The sequence below is a fragment of the Bubalus kerabau genome, chromosome 9, assembly GCF_029407905.1.
Source record: "Bubalus kerabau isolate K-KA32 ecotype Philippines breed swamp buffalo chromosome 9, PCC_UOA_SB_1v2, whole genome shotgun sequence".
NCBI classification, from domain to species: Eukaryota; Metazoa; Chordata; class Mammalia; order Artiodactyla; family Bovidae; genus Bubalus; species Bubalus kerabau.
The window spans coordinates 77,087,212-77,102,964 of NC_073632.1; the positions used below are offsets into that span (position 1 = coordinate 77,087,212).

Below are 15,753 nucleotides of genomic sequence, written 5' to 3' on the forward strand. Positions count from 1 at the left end.
GGCACAGCCCTGGGAACCGCCAAGTGCAGAGCTGGGTCAGACACACTCTCCTTCCCCTGCATGGATATAAACCACCCCTGGACTGCCAGTGAGAAAGAAACGAGCCAGAAGATAGACATGTTCCTCCTCGAGACAAATGCCTCACATTATCGAAATGTCTACTAGTTAGTTCATCCAGAGTGTGAAAATGAATGCTTGCCACACGGACATCTTTAAAAATGGAATAAGATATAAAAGACATTTCAATTTCAAATCGGGACAACTCTGATAAGGGTTTTCAAAAGATCAAGTCTTCACAGAAACTTGATTCAAGTGTGTGTTTCTCTCCTCTGCTTGTGGAAGCAGAGGTAAGAAATCCATGCCTGAAACACTTGTGAAGGAGAATCTGCAACCTTTATTATCAAATTTTTATAGTTAAACACTTCTTTTTTAGGAAAAGAATTACATTAAATAGTAGAGGGAAGAGGGAGAAAAGCCACACAGATTACGTGATTTCAACATTACAAGAGTCTGAGTGAACTCCGGGAGTTGGTGATGGACAGGGAGGCCTGGCGTGCTGCGATTCATGTGGTCGCAGAGTCAGACACGACTGAGTGACTGATCTGATCTGATCTGATCCACCTCGCTACAGATTCAAACAATGATAAAGTATACATGAAACAGATAAGTGTTTATATGTCCACACATTTAAAGTAACCATAGATACAGTGTAATAAATGAGAGTACTGGGCTCCAGATTCCAAATTCCAAAGTTCTAAATGTCTTTCCACTATTTATAATCTATGTGACCAGGGACAAGACACTTAACTTCTATTTGCCTTAATTTGTACATCTATTAAATGATAATGGAATCTACCATACAGGATGTGGTTAAGTGCTAAATGACTTATAACACATGATGAGAGCTCAGAACAGTGTGTGGATAGTGAGGGCTTAGTCAATATTGGCTCTTATTAAAAGCTGGAGAGTTTTAAAAATTTTTTTAAAAACTAGTTATGAAAAATAACTAATTTCACTTACATGAAATTTAGCATTAAGCTTCTAAAATGAAAGTTTCTGAATTTTATTATCTGCAAGCAATTATTAATCTGTATAATTAAGACTCTGAGTTTGGAGGTATTTTAATTGACTTTACAAGGAGAAGGTGACTCATATCATGATAGTTACGTTCTTAAATGTGCGGTAAAATCCATTATCTCTTCATAAGTGCCTGGAATAGATATGAGATTTGGTTGCAAACAATAGCAAAAAATATTTTAAAGGTAATCAATAATCTAAGACAGAATTCAATTTCTCTGACATTAATTTCAACAATATTGTTCAGTCTCTAGAGAGTAGAAGATTGCCCAGCATAATAGATGCTTGTTGAATCAAATGAAAATACAATAATACAGCATACTCTATGTGACATACTTATTTTAAATGTAGTGACAGCTACCACTCAGGCTCACAGTGACTGACCACAGTTGTATTGATAATTCCAGTGACTACGTTGTAATTAGAAGTGTTCTTACCTAAGACAGCAAAGGGAGAAAACTGTTACAGCTCTCGCCACATCTGTCTACTTGTTCATCACACACTATGCACTTGTAAGTGAAGTCGCTCAGTCGTGTCCGACTCTTAGCGACCCCATGGACTGTAGTCCACCAGGCTTCTCCATCCATGGGATTTTCCAGGCAAGAGTACTGGAGTGGGGTGCCATTGCCCTCTCCAATGCATGAGAGTGAAAAAATAAAGTGAAGTCGCTCAGTCGTGTCCGACTCTTAGCGACCCCATGGACTGTAGCCCACCAGGCTTCTCCATCCATGGGATTTTCCAGGCAAGAGTACTGGAGTAGGGTGCCATTGCACTTATAAGGAGGTATAAATTAGGTCACAGAAGATTTCGTCTACTGTAAAGAAGAGATTATCTTATTTAGAAAGACACTAAGAACTCAATGGATGCTCATATAGGCAGTCGGCCTTTAATCAGATACAGTTTCCAAGCAAAGGTGTTACCTCTAGGAAACCTCTGACAGAATGAAAACTCCTTTCAAATAAGCTAACTACTGAAACAGATTAGCCCTAAAAAATCATGGTGAAATGTGAGAGCCTCAAAGGAGATTCATGCTATTTTATTTGGTTGGAATGTTATTTGAAATTAGGGTAAAAAGGATAGTTAAGACAACTGACGTCTATAAATACTAACACATACCTCAGTTCAAAGAGAAAAACACATTCCAACATTGCCTTACCATCAATTTTTATTAATAAATCATACTTTCTCACTGCTTTCCATTTCAAAAATAGAAACATGCTGTCATGGACAGAATTCCCCTAAAAGATTAAGAGCAAAGTATCCACAAAGGTCATTGCCACAGTCTGGTGCTGGCACGCTGGGCAGCACAGGGAGGCATTCACATCCGGGTTGGAGTCAGACCCAGTCCCTCCCTCATTCAACTTTCTGTAAGCACTTTACTATTATCGGACAAGTCTAACAATGGATGAACCACTTTGTCTCTTTAACTGTAAGATGAGATAGCAGCTCTCTCACAGCTCACTGTAAGGGTCAAATAAACCCAGGAAGATAGTGTATATTAAAGTGCCAAACCAAATGCCTCACTCAATCGCAGTTGAATTCTATTCCCAACTGTCTTTCATTAGCCCACATCCAACAAGCACCAAAATATCTTCTAGATGCTCAGATTGCTTCTCCATGATTCTCTCCTTCCCATCTCCAGGAAATAGATATTTTAAATGCTCGATAAGATCTTAATTGCACACAAGTATTAAGCTTTCATTCAGCATCTCCACCCTCAAGGAACTTAACTGGTTGGGAAGACAAAAAAGCAACAAAGCCAAGAGGCATGTGCTGAAGATGCATATACAGAAGTGCACGGGAGAAGTACCAAGAATGGAATGAGTAAAAGCGGCTGAGAAATATCATAACCTCACCATGGCTGTGGCATCTGAAATGATTCTTAAGGAAATGGAAAATAAATGATTCTCACAGATAAAATGCCAATAAGTATAATCAAAAAGATTAAAGACATATAAGGAAATCAGCTACTATTGTCGAGCATTAGATATATCAGTCAGAAATTCAGAGACAGAAGACAATGGAAAAGTTTTCACTTTTCACTTTCATGCATTGGAGAAGGAAATGGCAACCCACTCCAGTGTTCTTGCCTGGAGAATCCCAGGGACGGGGGAGCCTGGTGGGCTGCCGTCTATGGGGTCGCACAGAGTCGGACACGACTGAAGTGACTTAGCAGCAGCAGCAGCAGACAACGGAATTATCAAGTACAGAACACAAAATTAGCATTTTTACGTGTTTAAAGAAATAAATATTTTAAAATACCAAGGAAAAAATAACTATCAAAAAGCAGAACTTCTGAAAAGAACCAATTAGAACATTTAGAAATAAAACTAGAATAATTGAATTGTAATCCAAATGGGCATGGTTTGATACAATTAAAAGGTGGAAGATAGATCTGAAAAAACTACCCAAAATGAAACAAAGACAAATAAAGACTATGAAAGAATTTCAGACCTGTAAGCTAGAAGAGGGGATCTACTCTATACATACCTTCCCAGAATTCTAGATGAAGACAAAAAAATAAGAAAGAGGCAATATTAAAAGAGTAATGGATGATAAATGCTAAAACTCTCAAACTAAGGAAACCCAATGGATCTCTAGTCAGATAAAATAAAACCCATTAACCTACAATCACTTTATTTCATTAATTATTTATACACATCAACATTCAAAAGATTTTGACATGTATTTAAAAAAAAATAGATACTACAAAGCCATCAAGACAAGAGAGGAAGAAACAGGAGCTGGGGAATAAGGAAGAGAGAAAGAAAACTGTAAGAGAAAACTCAAGAAGTTACTCTTAAAACACCTAAAACTGATCTGCCTTGGAACCTAATTAAAAAAGGCAAACAAATTAGCATATTTCTTCTAATCTCATAAAGAAAGCATACCAAATTATCAGAGACATAGTAAATGATACATATTTACTGTACCAAGTTATTACATTTCATAAATATTAATCTGTAATCAAACTTGCCTGAGTGTGCTCTGCCAGCAACACGACCCAGTGGCTCACCACTTCTTTTTTGCCTTCATGCTGTTCACAACTCACTCCATAAGTAATAATCCTCATCGTTCAGAGAAGAGGAATCAAGATACACTTCATAATACAAGTACATAAAAATGTTGAGGGTGGGATTCCCAGGAGGTCCAGGAATGGTTAGGAATCCATGCTTCCATTGCAGGGGGCAAGGGTTTGATCCCTGGTCCAGGCAACTAAGATCCCACATGCCACATGTATAACCAAAAAAAAAAAAAATTGTGTGGGGGGGCATGCAAAGTGAGATTGTTCCTTCTCCCCTCCTAGATTTTGGCATGTATCACCATTCATGTGAATCATCAATGTCAACAACATGCTAGTAAGAGCATCACTACCAGAGCAGAATGGGACATGGATCTGAACACCAGCCCTACCTCTTAACTGCTGTGCAACCTCAGGCATGTTTTGAGTCACCTTATGATGGGGATCAAAAAGTTAAATGTACTAAAGTACATAATAAAATGTTGGCACATTATGTGAATGCATTAAAAGGAAGCTGAAAGCACAGAAACTTTTTGAACTATTCTAAAATAATAACCAATTTTAAATATCATTATAAAAAGCTTTCCATTACTACACTCAATCTCACTTCACAATGAGAAAACTGAGGTTATAGAGAGTTTAACTGATCTTTTTCAGTCTGATTTCCTGAATTTCTTTTAAAGAACTGAATTCCTATGTGTGATGTCCATAAACATTAGTCCTCTACATTCGTATCCAGGAAGGCAGTTTTCCCATATTATCATTGTTTTGATTTTTCTATAAACAACTTGAATTATGGTGCATGAAGGGACTACAAACACATTTTTCAACCAAGCAGAATACACAGATATTTTGCTTTACAATGTGCATTAAGATACTAGTACATGTGGCTGGTTCATTAGTTGTAGTAACTATGGGCAGGTGCTGCCAGTCCCACATAAAAAGGGCAGTTAACTTACCAAGGCAAGCTCTAAATTTCTTTTCTACCTTAATTTCCAAATGTAAAACCCTACCTCTAAGACAAAGCTCCAAATTCTCCTCCATGAAGCCTATTCCAATCTTCTAATATTTATCTTTCTCCTTTAAGTACTTTATTTCACACCTATGGTACTTACTCTTTGGTTCTACTTCTTTTGATACTTATTACTTCTTAAGACTGGGTTCTTTAAGCAATAGTGTGTCTCACTCACTTCAGTGTCTCCAATAGCAGTGCTTCACTGAATAACTCAGCTCACTTGTAGGCCAAAAGATACATTGGGGGCAGTGGCTTGGCACTTAAGCTGGCAGAGTTGAGTCTAGAAGCAGGTCTTCTGGCTCTCATTCTTATGCAAGCTCCTGGCTCTAGAGCTCATGGACTACCAACCCATAGATATTCAAGGAACTAAGCTAGACACACATTGCCAACTAGATTCTAGAACAGCCACAGACCTACATTTTATTTTCACAATGTACAATTTTCTACATTGTATTTGACTCTTCCTTAGTAATTAGAGCACTTCCAAATACTTCTTGGGAACTAAAGGAATGACGTCGACAGAAAAACCAATGTGCTCCTTTCTCTTAAGAGCCAGCCATGCACCACCTTTATCCAAAAGGAGACTGGGGTTTTGCAGTCTTTACACATTCCTTCCCTAGGACATCAGTCGTTGTTATTTCTTCTTGCTATCTGAAGCGTGCTTTTGCTTTATATCTCTTCTTACACTAGAATCTTTATAGAGTACAAACTGTGTTCATCTCTGTTCTGATAATGTAACACCAGTGAACTAAACAATTAAAGCCATACAACAGTTAATCAACTTGCCAAGTACACTTCAAAAAGAAATCTTACTTCCTATATTAAATGACAGCAGGCTTTACAATCAACTTTCCCCCCGTCTACCTCTCCCTAACTCCAAGAATATCATTGAACAGAAGTATAAAATCAATGGCTTGAAAATTTAAACCAAAAAAAAAAAAAATTTAAACAGTCCTTTGGTCTATATCCCAGGTATCGAAATTTTTTTTTTCTTTAAAAGATGACATAACCCATGAGAGACATCCAAAGGACAGAGACAAAGCAAGACAATTTAGGTAGGTTTAAAATATATATTCTTCAAGGATTAGAAGACTGGCTTTGGGGAACTTCCTTTGGGAGGGGTTGGGAAGGCTCAGCAATCTACAGCAAGCCCAGCTGAAGAACGCCAGGCTGGAATCTGAGACGCGGAGTTCCCCCGAGCCTGTGCTGTTCTTTGTGGCATTCGCTATTGAGGCCAAAACATGACATTTCTGGAGGCCTCTTGACTTGGAGGAATTTGTGCAACTGCTTACCCGGCAGATTGCAGTTGATGCCACACACCACTGGCGTTCTATAAAACACCATCACTGTCTCCATGTGGGCCCCTCCACACTGCAGTTATTGTGCACCCAGGAGACGGTGCTGGGAAGCATACAATGCAATCCATACATCCCAGCCTAGAGCTAAGTGTTTTGCGCTAGCTCACAACTACACTGTGCAAATATAAAAGGCCAAGGAAAGAAAGGTATACACAGAGCAAACACAACAACGGAGACATTGTCATGGGGGTGGAGGAAATCAAAGAGAACCTTACAAAAGGGGAAAGGAGTGTCTTAAATAGTTTCAGGCCATCATTTTATCAGGTCATTCTTTTCCTACCCATCTGAATGACACACCTCAGTCCCAAAGTGCATTCAAATCCTGGAAAAAAAGGAAGAAATCACATCCAACAATTGTGTGTGTGTATGAAAAATGTAATTCCAGAGTATATATCATTATAATGAAGATTTTTAAGTTCTGTTCATTCCCCTTATCATTAAACTTGAAAAAGGTTTTCTGACTGCTCAAAAAATAATATGTATATTATTTGTGTTTTACATAAAATAAAATAAAATTTTTTATAAAACCTTCACATATGATAGGTTTCTTATAAGACACTACTGAAAATAACAAGAAAAAAGAATCCGCCTGCAATGAGGGAGACCTGTGTTCAATCCCTGGGTTGGGAAGATTCCTTGGAGAACGGAAAGGCTACCCACTTCAGTATTCTGGTCTGGAGAATTCCATGGACTGTAATAGTCCATGGGGTTGCAAAGAATCAGACACAATTGAGCGACTTTCACTTTCCCTACACAATATTCCTTGAAAAGTGAAGTCGCTCAGTCGTGTCCAACTCTTTGCAACCCCGTGGATTGTAGCCCGCCAGGCCCCTCTGTCCATGGGATTCTCCAGGCAAGAATACTGGAGTGGGTTGCCATTTCCTTCTCCATTCAAGTGCTCAGTAGCATCCAATTCTTTGCGACCCTATGGACTGTAGCCCTCCAGGTTCCTCTGTCCATGAAGTTCTCCAGGCAAGAATACTGGAGTGGGTTGCCATTTCCTCCTCCAGGGTATCTTCCCAACCCAGGGATCAAACCCATGTCTCCTGCATTGGTAGACAGATTCTTTACCACTGAGCCACTTGGAAAGCCCTCAATTCCTTCAAGAACAGCCTCTAAGGGAGGAGGGAGAAAAAGTGAAAAATCCTCATAGTTCATTACAAAATCTCTATTTCTTTCCATTCCACAGTATCCAAGGAATCGTGATTGAACACGGGAAATTCTGCAGTGTTGTTGACATGAATGACATCAAACACTATTCAGTGTAGTTTTAGGAACTAGAAATAAAAATTAAAAGGCTGCTACAAAACAAAGCATACGCTAGGCCAGAATACACTGAAAAATATGCTCAAGTAACTGTATCCTACAATAGTATTAAAGGAAATTCTAGTGTAGATAGAAGCAGCATAGAGGCTCATCTTTAATAAAGTTACATGCATGCCTTAATTAACTCCTCAAGAACAGAGGAGCTTGCCTTTCCCCTATGTTATAAAGCCCTATTTCATGATTCAGTGATTCCAAGTCTATCCAAGTCTACATGCAGTACTGACATGGAATGCTTCTCTACTCCCATTGTTGGGTTTTGAAATGCTTCATAATTCTTAACAGAGCACACAAATCATCTCATAAGCAATCAGATAAGTTTAGATGGCAAATAAGATAGAAAAATGTTTCACCTTTATGGTATATGGAAAATGGCAAATAAATGCTAATTTTTAGTTTTAATAAAGGAAACAAACTTTAATCTTTTATCCATAGCCACACATCCTTCATTTCTAATCAACTAATTCAACTACAGAAGAGGAACAGCTCTGAGGGATCAGAAACATGGAGATTCAGCAAGAAAGTTAAGGAGTGTCAGGGCATGCCTCCCCAAAAGGCCACCTCGAATACAGCCTTCTACCTCCTTCACAAACTGCTTTCATTTTTCATTTCCCTTGGCTTCATGAGTGAAATCCAACCACTTATGAAGCTTTAGCGTGAACAGGTTTCTGTTAAAATGCTAACGTCTCCTAGAAGGCAATATAAGCAATCATCCACACACTGGAGTCATTCACTCAGGCTGCTAATTCTCTCCTTACTTAGCTGAGAGATCTGCTAACATTTGGGATTAGAAGAATTTTGATTCTGCATGGAGAAACAGTAGGCAGGTAGCATAGCACATTTCTGTATTATAATACTACAAAAAAGTAACAGGATATCATCATGGAACTAGCCACAACAAGAAAGTCTAGGTGGCAACAAGCACTAAGAAACAGAAAAATATTATGGAGAAAAAAAGAGACTTTAAATTTTGACCTGAATTAGAAAAATGAGGTAGAAATTCTGTCCTTTTCCACCTGTTCCGAGATTTGGCACCCAAAACTCAGTTCAGAAACTTTTATATATACTTTTATAAATCGACTTGGAAGTCTAATCATTTGTACATTACTTCCATGGGAAAACGCATACTTCAGATAAATAATTTTCTGAAATATGATGTACATATATAACCTGTTCATAAGCTGGAAATGTCCTTTATAATACTTCTCTGTGCACATATAGTCACATATTCAGATGGTCAACTCAAAGCCCTCCTATCTTACTTCTGCGCTAAAATGCAGAATGTGTGACATGTGACATTTGCTTGAAATTCAGAATCTTTTCCAACAGAAACAATATTTTTACATGGTAAGTGGGTTTCCATCAATCACTTCCTATCTTCAACTCCCATCCCCACCCCTGTGAGGTCTGTAACATGTCCAAATGTAAGTACTAAAGTCCATCATAACTTTTCTAGGAGAATTTGGAGTTAGTTTAACATTTCCTGGGAAATCTTAAGTAAAAACAACATGTGACTGATGAAATAATCTAATTGCAGGCGACTCAGGAATAAAATGTCTAAAATGTTAGTGGAAGAAAGGGCAGGTGGACTGGTGCATGTATGTGTATCCAGCAAATCTACAGATCCAGTCAGGCTTCCTGAAGGGGGAAGAACATGGATAACTAAAAGTGGGAAGTAAGCAGTATCACTAGGAAGAAGGATATCTGGCCTGAAAGCCTGTGGACAGATGTATTCACCCTCCAGGTTGGATCAAGCTACAGGAGGCTAAAGATGCCTGCTGTTAAAATACTCCTTACTCTGCACTGCATGCTCATAAAGATCTCTTAAGATGTAGCATCTGAAATCACCGCATGGCTTTCTTATTATGAAGGAAATAAATCTAAATGTTTATTCTTCCTAGCAGTTATCTCTCACAGTAAATTCATTTCCTGGCATTCTTATGTCTACATTTATAGGACTCGTCGGCAAAGGCAGTTTTCCTCTGCCCCACTGTCTCAGGAACAGTGAATGAAGAGTTAAAGTGTATCTTACTGCCGAGCATCGGATCCTACACAGTGAAATTCTCCCAAGTCCATTCTTGCTGAAGGACGCCCCCCACACCCAACACTGTCACCAACGTCCTGAAATGTTTGATGAACAAAGCCACAAACTTTATATAATAAATACCTAATGACCCAAACCAAGTGAATAAAAACTAAATCATACCTATCATTGCCCAAAAAATAATGTATTTTAAGTGGAACAGCATTTCCATTCTTTTACTTTGACTCACCTCCACTCTGCCCAACTGCAAACATACACACAATAAAATGGACTATCTAGACACCTACAGGAAATAATGAGGCAAAAAAATGAAGACTAACAAAAAACGCCTGCACACAAACAACAAACAGGATCAAAACAGATGCCACTAAAGCTGCTACAACCAATTCAAAGACTTTTTATAATGAGATATCCAGAAAACTTCCTGGCAACTTTGATATGTGCTATTCTAAGGGGAAGAGCTCACTTCACTTTATCCTGGGGATAAAACAGGCTCATTGTTCAGATTTTCCTAAGCAGAAAATGGACTTCTAATTAGAGACAGTACACTGAAATACACATTTAGCTCTGCTCCCTATGGAAGCTATTCTAAAATAATGTGGTGTGTGCACACCAGGGCATATGCACATATTCTTCCCCTCTCCCCCGACAATGGAAAAGAAAGAGAATGGGATTAATGCCAACAAAATTTTGGAAAGTAGACTGGAAAAGGGTAAACGATAGTGTCCATGAAGTTTTTTTTTATATTTTATGCTTTCTTTGCAACCTCTCCTATGGGTGGAAGCCCACCTCTTCTTAATATTTGGCAGAAGTGAAGAGATGAATTCATTCGAACACCGATGGTATTCGGGCTCTGCAAGATGCGAGAACTCCTAGTGAAAGCCAAACCACAGAGAGCCCAGGCCAAAAATGACAACAATGGCCAGGCAAAGCCTGGCTTGCCCTTAACAAAGTTTAATTTTATTATGTTTTCTTGACATAGAAGGAAGTAAGCATTTAAGACTTTTCCTATAACCCCAAAATTCTGTTTGGCTTTTATTATTTAACCATTCTCAAGTGAAAAAATGTATTAGGCTAGGTATTGTTGAGATTTCTTAAGTATTATTGTTTTTTAGTCACTAAGTCATGTTGGACTCTTCTGCAATCCCACAGATGGTAGCCCACCAGGCTCCTCTGTCCAGGGGATTTCTCAGGCAAGAATACTGGAGTGTGATGCCATTTCCTTCTCCAGGTGATCTTCCCAACGCAGGGACTGAACCCACAACTCTGCATTGACAGGCGGGTTCTTTGCCACTGAGCCACCAGGGAAGCCCTTTCTAAATAATGATGTTGTTGTTCAGTCATGGCACCCCACTCCAGTACTCTTGCCTGGCAAATCCCATGGATGGAGGAGCCTGGTAGGCTGCCATCCATGGGGTCGCTAAGAGTCAGACATGACTGAGCGACTTCACTTTCACTTTTCACTTTCACGCATTGGAGAAGGAAATGGCAACCCACTCCAGTGTTCTTGCCTGGAGAATCCCAGGGATGGGGGAACCTGGTGGGCTGCCATCTATGGGGTCGTACAGAGTCGGACACGACTGAAGTGACTTAGCAGTTCAGTCGCTAAGTTGTGTCCAACTCTTTGCGACCCCATGGAGTATCGCACACCAGGTTTCCTGTCCTTGACTATCTTTCGGAGTTTGCTGAAACTCATGTCCACTGAATCAGGGATGCTATCCAACAGTCTCATTCTCTGTCACTCCCTTCTCTTCCTACCCTAAATACTGGGTTGGCCAAAAAGTTCTGTTAACTTTTTGGCCAACCCAATACCTCATTCTTCAAAGTTAAAGAGTCTTTCTCCTCAATGTAAGATTTTCTTACCAACTCCAGCCCATAATAACTTGGCACTTCTGCACTTGTATTTATCTAAACCAAAAACAGTACTTAAATCAACTATGCATGTATTTTTATTTCACATGAAAAGTTTATCTCTGAAAGTAAAACCTATAAGCAATTTAAGAGGACAAGAAAAAAAATCAATATTGGGGGACAAAAATTACTTCTAAACTCACAATATGTATTTAAATGAATACTATTCGAGACCAAATTCATAAACACTGTGGAAATATGACATCCTTGACTTTCTATTTTTCTTAGAAATTATATATCATCACTAATGGAGGTCCCTGAAGAAGGCAATGGAAACCCACTTCAGTATTCTTGCTGGGATAATCCCATGGAGAGAGGAGCCTGGCAGGCTACAGTCCATGGCAGCACAAATAGTCAGACATGACTAAGCAACTGAGCACACACAATGGAGGTCAGTAAAATAACTTTTAAAAAGTGAAAGCTTTAAAATCTTTTTGTCCAGCTTTTCCTATTATTCACTTTGAATAGGCAACTTAGCATAAATCTGTGAAAACTATAACTGCTTAAAAAACAACAGTGACTAAAACTGTTAGATTATAGAAAGAGGCTGACCAGAGAAGCACACCACATTTTTCTAAGTATTATTTTAAGAAACTGCCAAGTACCGTTCGCATTCAAACTTACTTCAAAAAGTGTAAGCAGCAAACTTCTGTAGGCTAGCAGATTCTCTGTAAACTATTTGCCTAGAATGAATTTTGACATTTGATTCAGACAGGCTTTCTGTGCTATAGAAAAAAAAAGCTTATTAGAGCATTCCTATTTGACTCAGTTTAAATTGCTGCTGACAGAAATATGAAAAGAGATCAATGGATATAACAAGCAGATCCTGGTAAGACTTAGATTAAGTTTCCTTCCTATGTTAATAACTAAATGGTGCACAAACTCAGACAACTTCAAAACAGGTTTAAATGCCAGAATCTGCAAATATAACACACAGTTATGAAAAGTAGTTCAGTTGGTAGTTTTGAGGCTGTCTCTTCAGAGTATAAAAAGAAAAAAAAAAGAATAATATTCTTAATCATAACTGTTCTAACAGAGTTTATGTAAAACTCTGCTACAGAATATAACAAATATAAAAATGGCAATCTGACAGATCATCTATAAGTACTTTCATCATTTAGCCACCTTGCCTGAAGAAACCGCTTTTCTGACTAATCCAGCAGCTTTGTATAGGCCACATTTTACTATGTTACATTGCCTTCAACCCCTTTAAGATGCAAATGCTAGCATACTATATCGTGTGTGTGCTCAGTCACTGAGTTCTGAATGTAGCCCACCAGGCTCCTCTTTCCATAGAATCTTCCAGACAAGAATACTGGAGTGGGTTGCCATTTTCTACCCCAGGGGATCTTCCTGACCCAGGGATTGAACCCATGTCTCCAGCTTGGCAGACGGATTCTTTACCACTGAGTCACTTGGGAAGCCCAGCGTACTATATCGCAGTGCTGTAAATAGCGATGCTAAATTCTGCGCAAGTTTCCCCTTAGTCACCGAGTCGTGATCCTGCTGTGGAAAGGATGGATGGAAAGAACAGCCTCAGCTCGAGCTTCTGTGAAATAAATTAAATGCTCACGGGTAAAGGCCAGATTCTCAAATCTCTGTTCCCCTATTCAAGCTCCTGCACTCAATCTCCATCGAAATCTTAGTGGGAGTGGGAATAGGAAGATAGGATCAAGGAGGGGAATATTTGGCAAAATTTCCTAATGGCTGAGAAATAAAAACTCTGTCAGAAACATCTTTAATTTGCTCAGGAAAACACTGGAAAAGAGATTGGAAATAAGAGAGTAAAGAAAACAGAGGATTCTGAACAGAATCAGTTTAACAAAAGATACTTTGTTTTTTGTTCAATGAGAAATAAAATAACCCCTCATTTGATAAACTCTGAAAAGGAGTTAACATTTTTTAATACCTACTTACCTGAGAGAGCAAGAAAATGTATCTCAACAGATTTTAAAGTGCAAAACTTATTCTGAAAATGATTTCCCCCACCATTTCAAATGTTATTCCATCAAATAACTGTCATTCCAAAACAGGAGAAACAAAAAAATTTCAAAGATCCGTTGCCCAGTAACTATCACCCTTAGGTGAAAGGAAGAACTTATTAAGTAGTAAATTACCTGTGTGTCAGCTTGCCTGGCAGCACGTGTGAGAAAGGAGGCAGAAGTGGATGCCGCCCTCAAAATTACATCAGGATGTTTACTCATCGTGAGCGGTGAGCTTCAAGTGTCAAGTTTAATGCTTTCAGAAACCACCGACACAAGGGCAAAAAAGGCAATCCCCCGATTTTGAAACCACAAGTGGGGAAGACAAAGGACAGAGCATGTGGTTGAATTCCTGACTAATGAGAAATTAAAACCGTAACATTTTCTTTGGTTTACTCAATAGAAAAGAGGAGCATTAGAGAAAAAAGAGGCAGGGAGTAAGGTGTTAACTTTACTCTCCTCTTCAGGCCCAGGCTATACCCAGCCAGCCAGCCATCTGACCTACAGCAGTTCAGATTCACATGAAAAACTCTGGGAGTCTGCTTTCCCTCTGGGGCCAAGACCACTCCTTATCCACTTCGGCATCGCTCTCACGCCCAGTCAGTTCATAGCCTTTATAGAAATTTGATAAATCATTTTCATTTATTTAAGCCCATGAAGTGTTTCTCCAAGAAGTTAGCCTACTGTTTCTAAGCACTTAAAAAGCAGTGCAGCTGTGAACAGAAGTAGTAATATGAGAGGGTGGAGGATTATACATACATACAACAGTGATCTTTCTTTTCTAACTGGAGAGGATGGAGAGGAGAATTGGGAACAAGCAAGCACAATCATTTAGCTTAGATAAGAAGGATAAAAACTTTAAACAGTACAGGAAAGCAGAGAGAAATAAAAAATTAACGTTTTATGAGTAGCACTAGAGGCAAGGCAAAGTTCTGTGTTAATGCCCTATGGAGAGAGAAAAGAAAGTTCTTTTTCTCAAGGAATTAACAATACAGGTAAAAAAACAAAAGAGCGATGAAAAGAAATCAAAAAGTAACACAAAGAGTTTAACTGATGTTCAACACAACAATACAAGAGACTCTTTCACAAGGCAGCACATGATTAATTGCCCAATTATTGGTGCAAACAAGTTCAGAGGAAGAAAAAACATCCAGAAAGCTGGATTTAAGCTAGACATTAAAAGACAGGGAAGAAGCGTGTGGATGGGGAAGTGAAATGGCAGAGATGATCTGGGTCAGAAACCAGAAGAAAGGACAGACAATTCAGTGCCTCATTAGAAGACCAATTTGGCTGGAAGAAGAAAGCACAGAAAATCCTGTAGTAATGGATCTAAAGACAGTCTGAGGGCGTACCAGTGTCCTGAAGCCCAGCTAATGAGCCTGCTTTGCTCCTGTGAACCCCTGTGTCCTTCAAGCTGGGCCAAAGCATTAAACTACTCTCAAAGCATGGAAGCCTGTTCCCATTTACTAAATAAAAATTACTAGATAGAATCATTGCCTTAAATTCCCTTTTTGAGCTAAAGGGATAAATGAACAACTAGCCAGAGACATTCCATCTGGACCTATGTCACTGGAATTTCAAATTGCATACAATATATGCCAACTAAATTGTTCACGGTTCTATTTAAGTCATATTTAAATCCAATACTATTTTACAGGGGTTTAGAGAGGGACACAACTTCCAGATCTTCTCCAAGGATACTACTACTACTACTAAGTCGCTTCAGTCGTGTCCGACTCTGTGCGACCCCATAGACGGCAGCCCACCAGGCTCCCCGTCCCTGGGATTCTCCAGGCAAGAACACTGGAGTGGGTTGCCATTTCCTTCTCCAATGCATGAAAGTGAAAAGTGAAAGTGAAGTCACTCAGTCATGTCCGACTCTTCCCGACCCCATGGACTGCAGCCTACCAGGCTCCTCTGTCCATGGAATTTTCTAGGCAAGAGTACTGGGATACAGATAGTTAAAACTATTTAACTAGTAAACCTAATAAGGGTCAATTATAGAAATCTGAAAGAACAGC

General features: G+C 39.0%; 1 protein-coding gene across 13 annotated transcripts in view; it reads right to left on the reverse strand.

Annotated features, from left to right (window-relative positions):
* The window catches only part of EPB41L2 (erythrocyte membrane protein band 4.1 like 2), a 208,534-nt gene that overhangs the window by 83,409 nt on the left and 109,372 nt on the right, over positions 1 to 15,753 (reverse strand). The gene's annotated exons all lie outside the window — the stretch shown is intronic.